Source organism: Mytilus edulis, chromosome 14 (assembly GCF_963676685.1).
Source record: "Mytilus edulis chromosome 14, xbMytEdul2.2, whole genome shotgun sequence".
Classification (NCBI taxonomy): domain Eukaryota; kingdom Metazoa; phylum Mollusca; class Bivalvia; order Mytilida; family Mytilidae; genus Mytilus; species Mytilus edulis.
In genome coordinates, this window is record NC_092357.1 from 11,334,972 (window position 1) to 11,352,018 (window position 17,047).

At 32.9% G+C, this 17,047-nt stretch overlaps 1 long non-coding RNA gene across 1 annotated transcript in view; it reads right to left on the reverse strand.

Moving 5' to 3' along the window:
• LOC139502927 (uncharacterized) overlaps window positions 1-15,591 on the reverse strand; it is a 28,123-nt gene extending 12,532 nt beyond the window's left edge. The window contains exon 1 of the long non-coding RNA XR_011658975.1: window positions 15,400-15,591. This is a non-coding gene — a long non-coding RNA (uncharacterized lncRNA). The remainder of the gene's footprint in view (window positions 1-15,399) is intronic.
• Window positions 15,592-17,047: the final 1,456 nt, after the last annotated feature.

Genomic DNA, 17,047 nt, shown 5'->3' on the forward strand with positions numbered 1-17,047 from the left:
ACCTTATGTTAAAAGACGTAGGTCCGGTAAGGGCCGATTTTGGCCTCAATTTTCAAGTTCATCTGACGAAATATTTTAGACACTTTTTAAACACTTAAGTGTCTATTTCAATTGATTCAATTAGTTTTTGTGAAAGATTTCAACTGATTAAGTCATTAAAAACGCTCTGATTCAAGCTTAAACATGAAAAATCTATCAAATTCGCCAAAAATCGTCACTTTTCAGATGGTTTTGGTCAAAAATGAAAGTGGCCGCATCCGTGTTCATCCTCAACCTTTATATATAGTATGTATTATCATCAAATACAACTTACATTTCAATATTATGGATGAACACGAATGCGGCCACTTTCATTTTAGACCATCTTCGCTAGCCAAGGGTTACGAACCACTCCCGCTCTCTCGTAACCCTTGGCTAGCGAAGATGATTTTAGACAGAAACCGTCTAAAATTTGTCTAAAATGCTGAAATTGTGAAGATTTCAGTAATTTAGCGTGACTTTATGATGCTAGTACCCGATATATGTGCATTGTATTGTCAAACACAGCCCATATTTATGTACCAGAATCATTCTACTTTCCAAAAAATGGCTTAACGATTACATTATCACAATTTTGTAAAACTGCTATATTTTGGGGCAAAAAAGGAGTCTTACCGTACCTACTCCTTTAATAGAATTCTGTTTACTGAAAGTTCTTGTGCGAAAACCAAGTAAAATGCTATTTTGGGCCCTTTTTGTCCCTAATTCCTAAACTGTTGGGACCTGGCCTCACGGTCATAAAACTTTCGAGCATGATTTTTGTACTTGGACTCGAAAATCAACCAATCAAATTGCTGGATTTCATGTTTCGAGCATGATTTTTGTGCTCCGAGCACTGAGCAAAGTTTTATGCCTTTAAGGCCAGAACTCCCAAAATCAATCCCAACCTTGCTTTTATGGTCATAAACCTTTTGTTTAAATTTCACATGTTTCTATTTACTTATACTTAAGTTAAAGTGCGAAAACACCAAATGTTTTCGGACGACGACAACGACGACGACGACGGCAACGTCATACCAATATACGACCGAGACCACAATTGTCTGTTCTTCTTCGCTTCGTTGTTCACGAATATAGTCCCTAGTGTTTACTCGTTTAAACTAATGTCAATTTGACATGTTACTTGTAACTTTTCTTTTCATTTAAAGTACCTAATACAATACCAAAGAGCTTCCAAAACTTAAAATTACTAGAATTTATTACAGCTTTGTGTTTATTAACTTAATTCTCTGGTTGATTAGCTCTTTTGTGGCCGGTAACAGAGTAGAGAGTAAAATCACAAAAATACTGAACTTAAGGTCGTGATAACGTCGCTGTGAGATCGTAGCGCAATCTCTCCGAATAGAAACACGCTTTCGTTACGCTCTCGCAACGATTGTACAGCGACCTTTGCGATCTTATACGATCTTAATGCGCTTCCACTACGCTTCTACCACGACCTAATTTCGCCACGACCGCACCACGATTGTTTTGAACATGTTTAAAGATGGCCACGCTCTTCACGATCTTGAAGATCTCACCACAACCGTGGTACGACCTTACTGCGACCTACACGATCATCAAAATTTGCATTTTTTCCACAGATCGTAGTGCGATCGTGGCTTAGTGGGACTGGGGTATAAGAGAAAACTCAATTCGGAACATCCATAATCACGTGGCTAAATCAAATAATAAAACGCATCAATAAAAGGATAGACAAGAATTATCAATTTCCTATTTTGGTGTCTGTATGATCTATAAAATATATAACTTTCTCACTGAATGTATATGTTCCGGACCATATGAGTATTTGGACCATACGCGTATGGTCATGACCATATGGGTATATACTCATATGGTCCGACCATACGCGTATGGTCGGGGTAATTAACACTCTGTTACAGTTTACTTGTAATACTTCTAAACTCTTCATATGGTATGACCGTTCATTCAAAAGACGCTATCATATAGGTAATTTTATCGTTATATTATAATCACTGGGGTAAAGTTGATGACCGTAACTGCATTCACGGTCATCCCAAGATGTCGGATGAAAAATTAGGTCATTTTCTGTATTGTCTGTTTAAGTGTTTCTATATCATTTTCTTTACAAATCATACATTGAAACGATGTAAATTTATAAAAGAATCACTCGAAAATCACTAATTACTTCCGAGAAATGTGCATGAAACGGGAAATTCGATTTGAAAAAATCGTTAAGATGACCGTAAATCATAATCAAAATATTTTCAAGATGACCGTAACATAAAACAAGGATGACCGTGATTGGTAAAAAGATGACCGTAACTTGTAAAGGATGACCGTAATTTGTAAAGACTGACTGTAATTTATATAGGACGACCGTAACTTTTATAGGATGACCATCAATTCTAAGAAATATCCGTATTGTATTCAAAGCTTTTTTGTTGAGTTTGTCGATCTCAATAGGGGCACGGTTAGCGGATATAAATATGTTTCATAAATTTCTTTTTTTAAACTATAATATAATTGGCCATATTTAGGATTTATAACAATGAAAGTAAATTGCATATTTCTCGTAAACAATGAAATATTTATTGATATCGACGTTAAAATTTTAACACAAATTGACAGCGATACGACAAAAATTTAAAGAAACATGAATGTGTCCCTAGTACACGAATGCCTCATTACACTATTATTTTCTATGTTTAGTGGACTATGAAAATGGGATAAAACTGTAATTTGTCATTAGAATTAAAAAGATCATACTGTAGGGAAAATGTGTACTAAGTTTCAATTTTATTTAACTTGAAGCTGGACAAACAAACAGACGAACGGAAGAACGTACGCACAGACCAGAAAAACATAATGCCAATAAATGGAGCATTAAAAACATTAATAATACATACGAATATTTGGTAATCGAGCCCATGTGTATGGTTCCAGAGGAAGCAGATTAAAATCTTAATTTGGATTGGTATATGCAGGCGGAAACACTTTTGAAATAGAACAAAAGAATCGAAGCTCTCTCTGTGTGTATCGAGAAAGCGATAAATGTTAACTGTAATGTTTGATATAGTAACAAAATTCTAAAAAGTTAATAGAAACAAATAAAACGACAATTTTCTTATTTTAAAAACACCATTTGCATAAGTTTTCAATGTATCTATTACATAGTAATGCAAAACAATAAGATATCAAGTCGACGACATGGTTCTTATCGGGGCCTTTTATAGCTGACTATGCGGTATGGGCTTTGCTCATTGTTGAAGGCCTTACGGTTACCTATAATTGTTAATGTTTGTGTCATTTTGGTCTTTTCTGGATAGTTGTCTCATTGGCAATAATACCACATCTTCTTTTTTATATATAGTATCTATAAGTTGGATGTAGAAAATGCATAACCTTCGATTTTTTTTTATCACGGACGGAGAACATATCAATCTTATAGTGCAGAAATTTTCGTGTCTGCCCTTCCATTATGTGAATCAAGAAAAAATTCCCCAAAACAGGTAACGATTGTATCGAAAAGAGAAAAATCGAGTGCACCTTTTTATGTTAGGGCATGTTTGGGTGTATATTTTGTCTTCAAAACGTACAAAGCAAGAGTATTTTATATAGCATCTCGCTTCAGATTCTATCACTATTATATATCAAAGCTACAGGTTGACTTTATAACGTAAAAAAATGACAGTACGAAAAGATGAAATATATGGGTCAAGTGAGATACCTATCTAATGAATCACAAAAACAGAGTAGGTGTGTTCGAATAGCTATTTTTTTCTAAAAGTACTTGACGACAGTCTTTTAATTTGGATGATGAAAATGGATATCTTCGAAAAAATATGATTTTCTTGTGTGTGATAACTAGGGTTTATAATCTTCAACCAGTAAAATTGTTTAGTCTGCCCTTCCACGAAATATTTAATTAGAATTTTTTTAAATGCTCAAGAATTTTCAAAAATTCCATCTGACATCCATGTGAATGTGAATGATCTTTATTCTCATAAACCAAATACATAGTTACAGAGAAGATATTACAATAATATATATAACATATTGTCCGAACAGACAATATTTTTAAGTTGAATCAATGCAGACAAGATCATTAACTAAAATAAATGCTCATTCGCTAGTAGATACCAAATGTAAAATATAACTGACATATAACGATCGATCGTAATGGTGCTATGTGGATAAATTTATCAGTTTTCAAGAGCAAAATTGGCAGAGCGTCATCCCTACAATGGCTTCCATTTCTACGATTGTGAGCATGAACTGGCGTAATGGGGAGATAATTTTGAAGAAGTAGAATCCTGACTGTATGAATAACATTTCTGTATACATTGTATATACAAATTGACAAAGTTCCGCCTTGTGATACGCTTTTCGTACAATACTATTTTAAGGATCTACTTTGCTGGAGCTCACCTTCACTAGTTTATTCGAATGATATTTTCAAAATATTTCTGTTATTTTATTTGCACGACAAAATGAAAGACGATATAATATCAATGGGTGTACATGCATTTTTTTTGGCATTTTTAAAAATGTGTATTTATTATATGTCATTAAAAGGAATCCCAGAAACAAAAAAAAATCTTATGTCGAGCAGTTGAACTGTGCAACGCATTTTTTATACGCCCGTCAAAATTTTGACGGGACGTATTATGGTATACAAATGTCCGGTGTCCGTCCGTCTGTCCGTCTGTCCGTCTGTCCGTCCGTCTGTCCGTCTGTCCGGCGTAAACATGTCGCACCGTAACTTGAGAACGACTTATTCAAATTTCATGAAACTTTATGTAGTTGTTTCTTATAATGGTCAAATGATCTGTATACTTTTTGGTGAAAATAAGATTTAAACTTTTTGAGTTACGGCACTTGGTAACTAAAACAGGGGTGTGTTTTTTTCACATGTCGCACCGTATCTCAAAAACGTTTCTTGATTATTGCTTAAAACTTTACACACTTCTTAGTTAAATTAATCTTAATATCTGTATACTTTTTGGTGATGATTCAAAATTTCATTTTTGAGTTTTTGAGTATTTTGTAAAAAAGGGGGAGGGTTTTTTTACATGTCGCGCTGTATCTCAAAAACGATTTATGATTATTGCTTAAAACTTTACACACTTCTTTGTTATATTAATCTAAAGATCAGTATACTTTTTGGTGATGATTAAAAATTTCATTTTTGAGTTATTGAGTATTTTGTAAAAAAGGGGGAGGTTTTTTTTACATGTCGTGCCGTATCTCAAAAACGATTTATGATTATTGCTTAAAACTTTACACACTTCTTTGTTATATTAATCTAAAGATCTGTATACTTTTTGGTGATGACTCAAAATTTTATTTTTGAGTTATTGAGTATTTTGTAAAAAAGGGGAGGTTTTTTTTTTACATGTCGCGCCGTATCTCAAAAACAATTTATGATTATTGCTTGAAACTGTACACACTTCTTTGTTATACTAATTTAAAGATCTGTATACTTTTTGGTTTGATTCAAAATTTTATTTTAGTGATATTTGTAAAAAAAAAAACAGGGTTGGGGGAGGGGGGGGGGGGGTTCACATGTCCCGCCGTGTCTCAAAAACAATAAATGGTTATTGCTTAAAACTTCCACACAAGACGTCGGGCGTATCATGCGCTCATGGCGCAGCTGTTTATTTCATTATGCTTGTAAGGTGTCATTTTATCGCGCTTTTGTAGCATGTTTTCCCTTCCTGTTCATTTGCATGTCTTTTGGCAAATTCATTTTAAAAATTAAACACTCTACTGTAAAAAAGATACATATGGTAATATTTGCACGACAAAATGAAAGACGATATAATATCAATGGGTGCACATGCATTTTTTTTGGCATTTTTAAAAATGTGTATTTATTATATGTCATTAAAAGGAATCCCAGAAACAAAAAAAAATCTTATGTCGAGCAGTTGAACTGTGCACCGCATTTTTTTCATTATGCTTGTAAGGTGTCATTTTATCGCGCTTTTGTAGCATGTTTTCCCTTCCTGTTCATTTGCATGTCTTTTGACAAATTCATTTTAAAAATTAAACACTCTACTGTAAAAAAGATACATATGGTAATCTTTGCATTTGAAGCACGTCTTATTTTCTTCTACCTATAGGATAAAACTCTCATCTTAATATGTGTATACCAACACGATTAATCATTTGATACAAAAAGATAGTTATATAAATACGGATATTTCTTAGAATTGAGGGTCATCCTTTAAAAGTTACGGTCATCATTTACAAATTACGGTCATCTTAAAAGCAGTTACGGTCAGCCTTGTTATGAATCGCTGATTCTGTTACGGTCATCTCGATTGTGATTTACGGTCATCTTGGCGATTTTTTCAAATCGAATTTCCCGTTTCATGCACATTTCTCAGAAGTAATTAGTGATTTCCTAGTGATTCTTTTATAAATTTACATCGTTTCAATGTATGATTTGTAAAGAAAATGATATAGAAACACTTTAAGAGACAATACAGAAACTGACCTAATTTTTCATCCGACATCTTGGGATGACCGTGAATGCAGTTACGGTCATCAGCTTTACCCCAGTGATAATAAAAAGATAAACTAAATAAAAATAAGAAGTTTCACATTGTTAATTTTACTTAATTGTCAAATTTAAAGTAAACACATTTTATACCGATGGTCATTACCGATGGTCATAACCGATTTGTTATTACGAGTAAATGGCAATATGTCGACTAAAAAATTAAATTCCAAAAATTTCTTAATGAACTGTTACATAAGAAGTCACTGGAAAGTAGCATGTACTATTTGTTTATTTAAGTTGTGTTGTGAAGATGGTGTATTGCAGTCAACCATTTTACGATATTTGAGATCTAGAGCTTCTTAAAAACACTGTAGACATCAGAATTGCCAAAGACCTCGGTATCACTGTACGCAGCTGCAAAAAAGGCTTGTTTTTCACTCGCAAACAAAATGTGTAAATGAAAAAGATCGTGCACAAAACTTGCAAATGCAAAACAGCTATGATACCGTGTGGAAGTGAATGTCATCCAAGCCTACATGCACTAATGTAACTAGCGATGAAAACTAACTATGGCATCAATATTAAATTTTTACGTAGTTTTTTTTATTATAAAATTAAAAAATTGTCATGTTTTAAACCATCACTGTTTTTTATAGATAAAGTTCTTGTATTATTGAAACGTTTATAATGTAATTTGGAAAAATAAATATATCTATATGGTCCAAATACTCATATGGTCCGGCCCGTTAATAACCAAACGAGTATTATACTCATATGGTCCGACCATACGCGTACGGTCGGACCATACGCATATGGGCATGACCATACGCGTATGGTCCAAATACTCATATGGTCCGGAACATATACAAAGAGGGTAACCAAAGATTTTGCGACGATGCAAATATTAAACTTTACAATATAAATAAATATCTTTAACCAACGAATTCAAATAGCAAAAGCTATGCAATTAAAAAATATATACTTATATGCTTCATGTACATTATTTAACAATGAAATACATTAATTATGAAATTTGAAGTTTTACCAAGGGCGCTTATAATTAATTAATAACACTGTCTACCACACAGCATTTCGGGGACACTCCCTCTGGTATCATTCCCCCTCTTTTATAGCTGACTATGCGGGGGCTTTTTCTAATTATTGGGGGCATTATGATGACCTATAGTTGCTAATGTTTGTGTCATAGTCACAGTCATCCTCATTGCTTCCCTCAATTTTTATTCTATCACCAATAGTTTCAACACCTAGTCTGATCAAGTCTTGATCAGTAAGGTGCTGATAAGAGTCATCTTCTATCCTATCATCTTTAAATTTTAATTTGAAAGATTTGTAGATTAAGTTCTACAAGAGCACGTTGTATAGCAGACTACATGTTGCCAGTATGAAAATAAACCCGAAAAAAATATACATGTTTTCGGTTATTTTCGGAAGTCTACCACCACCACATAATGAAAAAAAGCACTGAAAGTAATTGATTAACCACCTAGTATAATATTTTTTGAACCAAACATAAAACATTTTGACCACTGATCATAAAGTTGTTTGAACTGAACATAATATTTATTTTACTGAACATAATGATCAGTCTACAGAACATAATATTTATTTCACTCAACATAATGATAACAGTACTGATAATAAAGTGCTGCGCTTTAGCGCATGATACGCCCGTTGCTCTTTTAACTTGTTTTTAAAAGTGTTAGTTATTGTCCAAAAATTGGAAAATCCCCCCATTTTTAAGAATAAAAATTCATAACACGGAAATGTAAAATCTTAAATTTATAAAAATTGAAAGGGAGCTTACATCAATATATATAAACAATTCACCAAAGTCTCATGGACATTGGTGAAAGCCTTTTTGAGTTATTGTCCGAAGTGTTAAAAATCCCCCTTTTTTATGAATAAAGCCCCATAAATCCAAAACTTAAAATCTGAAATTTATAAAAATTGAAAGGGAGCTTGCTTACATCAATAGATATAAACAATTCACCAAAGTTTCATGGACATTCATTGGTGAAAGCGTTTTTGAGTTATTGTCCGAAGTGTGGACAACGGATCCCCTTTTTTATAAATAAAGCCCCATAAATCCAAAACTTAAAATTTGAAATTAAAAAAAACGAAAGGGAGCTTACGTCAATAGATATAAACAATTCACTTAAGTTTCATGGAAATTGGTGAAAGCGTTTTTGAGTTATTGTCCGAAGTGTGGACGACGGACTGACAGACGGACGGACAACGGTATACCATAATACGTCCCGTCTAAAGACGGCGGGCGTATAAAAAGTGTGTTTGACCACTGAATATTTCGGTTTCTGTAATCAACATAATGAGAAATCTACATAATATAATAATATGTTGACAGAAGATATTTTCAAAAGTACTGAATATAAAGACAAAAGTATATTGATTAAAGTGCTGAATATAATACCAGATCTGCACAATATAATGATTATTCTACTGATCATTATGATGTTATTGCTCAACATAATTGTTATACTACTGAACCATGTGAACATAATAAAAAGGGCACTCATAATCGAGAAAAAACGCTGAAAATAATTAAACTTTCACAGCATATACTAAATATGAACAACGATAGACAGCTATCACAAATAGATTCTGGGTGTATCTGTGACTGGGAAATGTGTTGGTCTGGAACCACACACACACAATAAACAGTACGGACTCTGACTCTGTGACTAGCTCTTGTAACAAAAGACGACTTTGGTTAGCGCAATGTATAATTTAATAAGTTCAGCATGGAAGTAGAGTTGGGACTGCTCAGTGTAACACTAAATCCATTTTGCCACATCAAAATAACAACATAGTTTATATAACAAACCAAAACTACTTGTACTTGACAAATATTTCTCTAAATGAGTGAGAAAATTCAAATAAGGGATAACAGAAAAATTAACACATACATGTAGATAATAATTAACAATTATAGAACATACAGACTTATTTATGGGATTAAAGCCTTGGCTTGTCAAATACGAATAATCTGAGACTACTATAACACGTGTTATAGTAGTCTCAGGAATAATAGATCATTTTGAAGTAAAATGTCGCCATTTAAAAAAAACCAAATTAAAACATGAAATTATATTAGCTTAATCTTCTAAACTTGACCTAAATCTTGCACAATAAAAATATCAAAATCCATAGTGAAATATTGCAAATATAACAAAATCACTGGTTTTACAAAATCTTTAACAAAATGTCCAAAAAGTATCAAAATAAATTTTTGTCCATTTTTCCACTGTGACACAGCTATGGCGTTCCATATTCCTTGTCTGTCCTATTATATTCATATATGGTATTTGAAATGAAAATAAGCACAAAACCAGTCATTTTAACAATTAAGATCCTATCAAGGAACCCTTTTAAGGTGACTATATCAGAGACAAAAACAAAATGTATACAATAGATATAAAAAAAGAAGATGTGGTATGATTGCCAAATAGACAACTCTCCACAAGAGACCAAAATGACAGAAATTACCAACAATAGGTCATCGCACGGCCGTCAACTATGAGCAAAGTCCATACCGCATAGTCAGCTATAAAACTTTAAAGGCCCCGAAATAACAATGTAAAACGAGAAAACTAACGGCTAACTCATGTACAAAAAATGAACGAAAAACAAATTGAACACATAAACAAACAACCACTGAATAAGTATACAAGACGAAAAGAAAAGGACAGTACAAAATATGTTAAGAATCTAATCTAAAATAAAAATGAAATTATCCTCGTACAAAATAAATATTTATATATAAAAAAGGTGACTAGATGCTCTGCAAGGGTAATTAGCATATTTCGAATTTTACTTAATATGTTTTTGACCAGCAATTTAAAAATAAATAAATACATATTTGAACAATAAAAAAAAGAATTTTTCATCATAGGATCGGGATATTGCAACTTGATAAAGGAATTCGAATGTGAAATGATGGTAGCTAACCACGGATCCAAGAAAAGACACGTATTATATGTCAATAAACACGATATTAAAATAAGAAGATGTGGTATAATTTCCAATGAGATTTCTGTTTACTACAAGCTATAACTACTGGAAGAAAAAGCTCAAGTAAAATTAAATGTTATCAAGGATTGGAGAGGCCTTGTTATCTGAAAGACAGAGAAAACAACATGATTTTTTTTATATTGGGAACTTTTCAATATTCCCAACTATAGAATCCGACAAATTAACGAAAAAGTTTTTTTTTAGTGAGAACAACATTTTATCAAACCATAATTATTTATTTCTTCAATATAAAAAGAAGGAGATGTGATAGGATTTTCAAAGTTAAAAAAATAAATGGATTTAAGCAATTATAGTCGGCAATAACAGGTTCCGACATGAAAAATAAGAATTAATACACAAACTGACGGCCTAATTCATAATAAAACAATTTACGAAAAACATATGACATACACGAAAAAACGACAAACACTGAACTACGGGCTTTTGACTTAAAACAGGTACATACAGAATTTGGCGGGGTTAAAAATGTCTGTGTGCGCTCAATTTCTAAAAAAAAAAACCCTATCACAACACAAGACCAAACTATAAAAAAAATCAGTTGAATGATCGGATCATCATTCAATACTATCAATGACGATATCAGATCAGGTGCGGGATCCAAACCACGGAACACCCTTAAATTCCACAAAATAAAAATAAAATCGAAAAACTTGAATGGGGTTTCAATCACCAACACTCCCTCTCCCCTCATGCCGGATCCGCTCAGTCAGACTCAACTTTTGAGTGTGTAATATAGGTATAAAAAATTGATAACAATACAAAATAAATAACTGATATTAAATTGTAACAGCAAAAGGAGAGAAAATCATTCCAGACATGTGTTGCAGCATTGGATTACAGTAGTTTTAATAAATATTTATATGACAGAGGTATCATGGAAAACATAAACTAATCATGAATGTGGCAGAAGAGATAGTACACGGTTTATGTTCTTCTCATTGATATTGCTCAGGAAGGCTCAGAGTGATTGTACAGTAAACTTGCAAGCGATTGTACAGTCAATAAAAATATCCGACATGGAGAAAATGAATATATTTGGATTTCTACTGGAACAATGACTTCAAAACTTTCAGACAGGTACGACTATATATCAGAAAAGGTACATGTGGAAATTCAGGTAGCAAACATTGATTTTTCGATGTTTTTTTAGACATTTTTCGTCGTTTTTTTATACATTTTTGATCCCTGTTGTGTGGCAAATTTGATCGTTTCACACATCATGGAGCTCCATCATTCTAAGAAACGTTTGGATGCACATAGCTTTCTTATTATTTTATTGGTTCTTTATGAGAATATTTAAGCTACCAAAACCTGAAGCAGAAACGTTACATAGCTATATATAGTAACATAAGAGTTCATCCAATTTTCTTCAAGCAACTTGTTATTTTGCAAATGTCGGGGCCCCTTTTGACAGTCTCCCGAATGACCAAATTATAAGAAAACCGTACAGTTCCGTTTCCACACTATGGTACTGGTCCCTTCGAATAGAATCACGCTTTCACTACGATCTCGCTATAATGATACAGCGACCTTTGCGATCTTACCACGACCTTAGTGCGAACTCACTAATACCTGATTCCACCACGATTGCTTTGAACATGTTCAAAGTTGTATACGCTCATCACGAACTTGAACACCTCGCCACGACCGTGATACGACCTCACTGTGATCTTCAAGATCGCGCTACGGTCGTCAACATTTGCATTTTTTCACAGATCGTAGTGCGATCGTTGCCTAGTGTGACCGCAGAATTAAACTTTATTAGTTGAATAGAGCCACAAGAGCTTAACAAAAAAATATTACTTCCCTTAGCCCCATATGTTTACCATTTCCTGGTAACAGGACTCAATTTGGCAAAAAAGAGGGAAAGTGCAGAGTTTATAAATTAGCCAAATTATGTTTAATAAAAAGAAATAATATAGATATTCAGACATTTAAAACTTTTTTCAGTTTAAAAAAACAAATAAAAATAGTGTTCAAAAGTAAACTTTCGTTAAAAAAATATGGATTATTTGAAGAAAAAAAACCAACAAATTGCACACATTTAAAGAACATTTTATATATAAAACAGAATTTACAAATAATTTAACATAAAACAGATAATGTTTATCTGTTTATCTTTTAATACAAAAAAGTTATGTATTCCTGTCGACAGGAAAAATATGTCCACAAATCCGAATTTTGAGCGTCCGTCGTCGTTAACTTATAAACAAATTTTCTCCTCTGAAACTACTGGGCCAAATTTTACCAAACTTAGCCACAACCATCATTGGGGTATCTAGTTTAAAAATTGTGTCCGGTGACCCGCCAAACTAACCAAACTAACCAAGATGGCCTCCATGGCTAAAAATAGAACATAGGGGTTAAATGTATATTTTTGCTTATCACTCTGAAACCAAAGCATTGAACAAATCTGACAAGGGGTAAAATTGTTAACTAGGTCAAGATCTATCTGCCCTGAAATTTTCAGATGAATCGGACAATGGGTTGTTGGGTTACTGTCCCTGAATTGGTAATTTTAAGGAAATTTTGTCCGTTTTCTGTTATTATCTTGAAAATTATTATAGATAGAGATCAACTGTAAACAGCCATTATGTTCACCAAAGTAAGATCTACAAAAAAATCAACATGATTGAAATGGTAAGTTGATCCCTTAAGGAGTTATTGCACTTAATAGTCATTTTTTTACCAATTTTTCGTAAATTTTTTTACAAAAATCTTCTCCTCTGAAACTACTGGACCAAATTCAACCAAACTGAGCCAAACTCATTATTAAAGTATATTTTTATATATCTGCTCTAAAAAATTTCATATGAATTGTACAACTGGTTGGTTGGTTGCTGTCCCCCAATTGGTAATTTTTAAAGAAATTTAGCCGTTTTTGGTTATTTCCTTGAATGCTATTATATATAGAGATAAACTGCAAATAGCATTAATGTTCAGCAAATTAAGATCTTCATATAATTGAACATAACCGAAATGGTCAATTGACCCCTTTAGGAGTTATTGCCCTTTATAGTCAATTTTTAACAATTTTCATTAATTTTGTAAATTTGGGTAAGTTTTTACAAAATGTGTTCCTCTGTAACTAAAGAGCCAAGTTCCTTACAGATAGAGAAAATTGTAAGTAGCAAGAATGATGAGTAAAGTATGATCTACGAACAGATCACAATCACCAAAAAACAATTTTGTCTTGAATCCATCGTTTTCCTTTGTTTAATACACTCATAAACCAAGGTGCGCAACACAGGCTCTTAAGAGCCTCTAGTTATACTTCATTGAACTTTTGATGTCGTCCCTTAGGCCGTTAGTTTATTTCGTCTTAATTGTTTCACATTTTTTTTGTCGTGGCCTTTTATAACTGATATACAGTATGGGTATTTGTCATTTTTTGTCAAAGGCCGCACGGTTGGTTATAATTGATAATACTACTTCATTGATCTCCAGTTGATAGTTGCCAAATTGGCAGTCATACCACATCTCCTTACTTGTTATGATATTGTATACATTTTTCGTACATGACATCAAATTTCGCGTCCTGTCTTAACTATATATGAAATATTAGTCGCTTGACATTAAAAGCAAACAATTAACAATCAATCAATTTAAACTCGTGTTTAATAAGTAGAAAATCAATTAATTTTTGGAGTTAAAAGGGGGAGGTGCCAGGAGGTCTTTGAATGTAAATATGGTGGCCTGGTAAGAGCTGGAATCAATAGGCATGCTTAGCGACAAGTTTAGACTTTAAAAATAATTTAAAAAATCCGCAAAAAATCGTGCTGCCCCATTCCCATCCTTAGAATAACAAAAGGTCGTACCCTTACTGTTATTGTCCGTGTGTTTTATTATTTATCCAGCTTGTCGTCCATATAGTGTCCTTCTAAGGAGGCAACTGTTTAATATTCGGGGGGGGGGGGGGGGGGCTTGATAATCACAAAAATAAATGGTTTGTTCTGTGGTAGTTTCAAAATACATAACCTGACTTACAATGCATTGAAAATAAACTCTGCAGGTCTATTCGAAAGTATTAGAGGTGGCAACAGATTCTTCATAAAATTCATTTTTCCCCAAAAAAAGTCGTGAAACACTTCCGAAAAGTTCATATAATAAAATTATTAATATTATTTAAAATATACTTGAAATGTCTGAAAAAAGGTTTCATTTAACTTGAGCTATATTGTGTCAGATACACATACCTCACTTTTATTACAGGGCAGTAATTACATTGAGGCAAATTTTATGCTTACGTTATAATTTTATATATACTCAAAATTGGAATAAAAAAGAAGTATCAATTTAGATATTTCTCATCAGACTCGTTATTTTTCCTTAAATCTTTTATTTATTTATTTATTTCAAAGTCTAATTTTCTGTCAACCAGTGTATTCGCTGATACTGTTTTTCTCTTTAGCCCTTCCTAGCCTATTTTACTGCAATATACTTTATACATAATTTTCTAAAGTTGTTACTTTACAATTTTTTATGCCTCAATTATGGGCATTATGTTTTCTGGTCTGTGCGTGCACTCCTCCATCTGTCTGTCCCACTTCAGATAAACGTTTGTGATCGAGGTAGTTTTTAATGAAGTTGAAGTCCAATCAACTTGAAACTTAGTAAACATGTTCCTTTTGTCTTTGTCTGAGTTGTCATTATAGATGGTCCTAGCTGTCTTTTTTAGACGGTCCGAGTTGTCCCAGGACGGACATGTTCTGCAACTAACTAAAATGCCCCAAGTTTGAACACGTTATTTGATTTCGTGATCACCAAACTAACCAAATGAAATGTGAACTACATTGATATATTTCGTAACTTTTTACCTTAAAAAATCCTGGTCCTATGTAGATTTGGAAGTTGTCGTCAGCAAAAGATTAAAACACCGTTCATTGTGGGCTTCCGTTGTCGTTGATTTCTATATTTTATGCAATGTCAATTTCATCATGCAATACTTTCTCCGCAATCAGGGGTTCATTAAGGGATACACACAGTTTGATATTCATGCTAATAATATATAACAGTTACGATTTAAAAATCAATTTGAATTTAGGTTGCAGTAAGAAAAAAACAATATTAGGTCAATGTCATAAAGATATAAACTTTTTAGTATTCTGAATAAAACTGGGGAAAGGAAGGGCGCATTTAAATCTTGCCCTATCCCAGTTTCGCAGTCTCATACATATTTTTTGTATGAGGCTAAGAAACTGGGGAAGGACGAGGTTCTACCGAGCCCTTCCCCAGTTTTGCGCAAAGCACAAAAAAAGTTTATATTTTTCTGTCATTGACCTAATATTGCTTTTATACTGCAACATAAATTAATAAATTGATAGCTATTCAAATCGTAACACAAACGAAAGACTTATTTTCATCCCTTCATGGACCCCTGATTGTGGAGAAAGTGTGCCATGATGAAATTGACATCGTACACAATAGAGCTTTGTTACAATATTTTATATAAAATAAACACAACTAGTTGCAGTATAAAAACATTTTATATTTTTCTGACATTGACCTTATATTGTATGTGTAGAAGTACTTAAAGATGACAAAAATTTTTAGTACTGAAAAATGACTGAAATTTTCAGTACTGAAAAATGACTGAAATTTTCAGTACTGAAAAATGGCTGAAATTTTCAGTACTGAAAAATGGCTGAAATTTTCAGTACTGATAAATGACTGAAATTTTCAGTACTGTAAACAACTTTTTCTCAACATTACTGAAAATGATATAAAAATTTATGTACTGAATAGTGATGTTTCCTAAAAGTACTGTTTATATAGCGGCATTTGATGTACTGTTTAGTAATGTTTCCTAAAAGTACTGTTTATATAGCGGCATTTAATGTACTGTTTAGTGATGTTTCCTAATAGTACTGTTTATATAGCGGCATTTAATGTACTGTTTAGTAATGTTTCCTAAAAGTACTGTTTTTATAGCGGCATTTAATGTACTGTTTAGTAATGTTTCCTAAAAGTACTGTTTTTATAGCGGCATTTAATGTACATGTAAACGCTAGTCAAATTGTTGGTAGTGTAGTATGGTAGATTCTAGTGGGTTAGTGTAGTGGAATACCTGTGTGTATTCAATTAAGGTAGTGTGTTTCCGGTCATTTTTTAAACTGCAAAATTTCTTCGTTTTTTTACGCTCTCTTCAACCTCCGCCACAGCTATTAACCTTGTCTGTCTGAGCTCTAACCTTCTTGCTAAACAATGAATCCAACTAATTTATTTCCATGTAGATATTTTACATGTATAATTTTACTCAGACCTTCTGTGAACTACCGAATCTAACCAAATAAACGGAGAACGTGTCCATTTGACACATATAATGACACAGCTTACATATAACGTTATAAAGAGTCATTACTCAAGAACGGTAAAAGTGACACCACGAAAATTCGCACTTGATCTGTGTTTGAGAGCGGAAACAAATTGATGGGACGTACGAATACATATTTAAGGACGGACAAG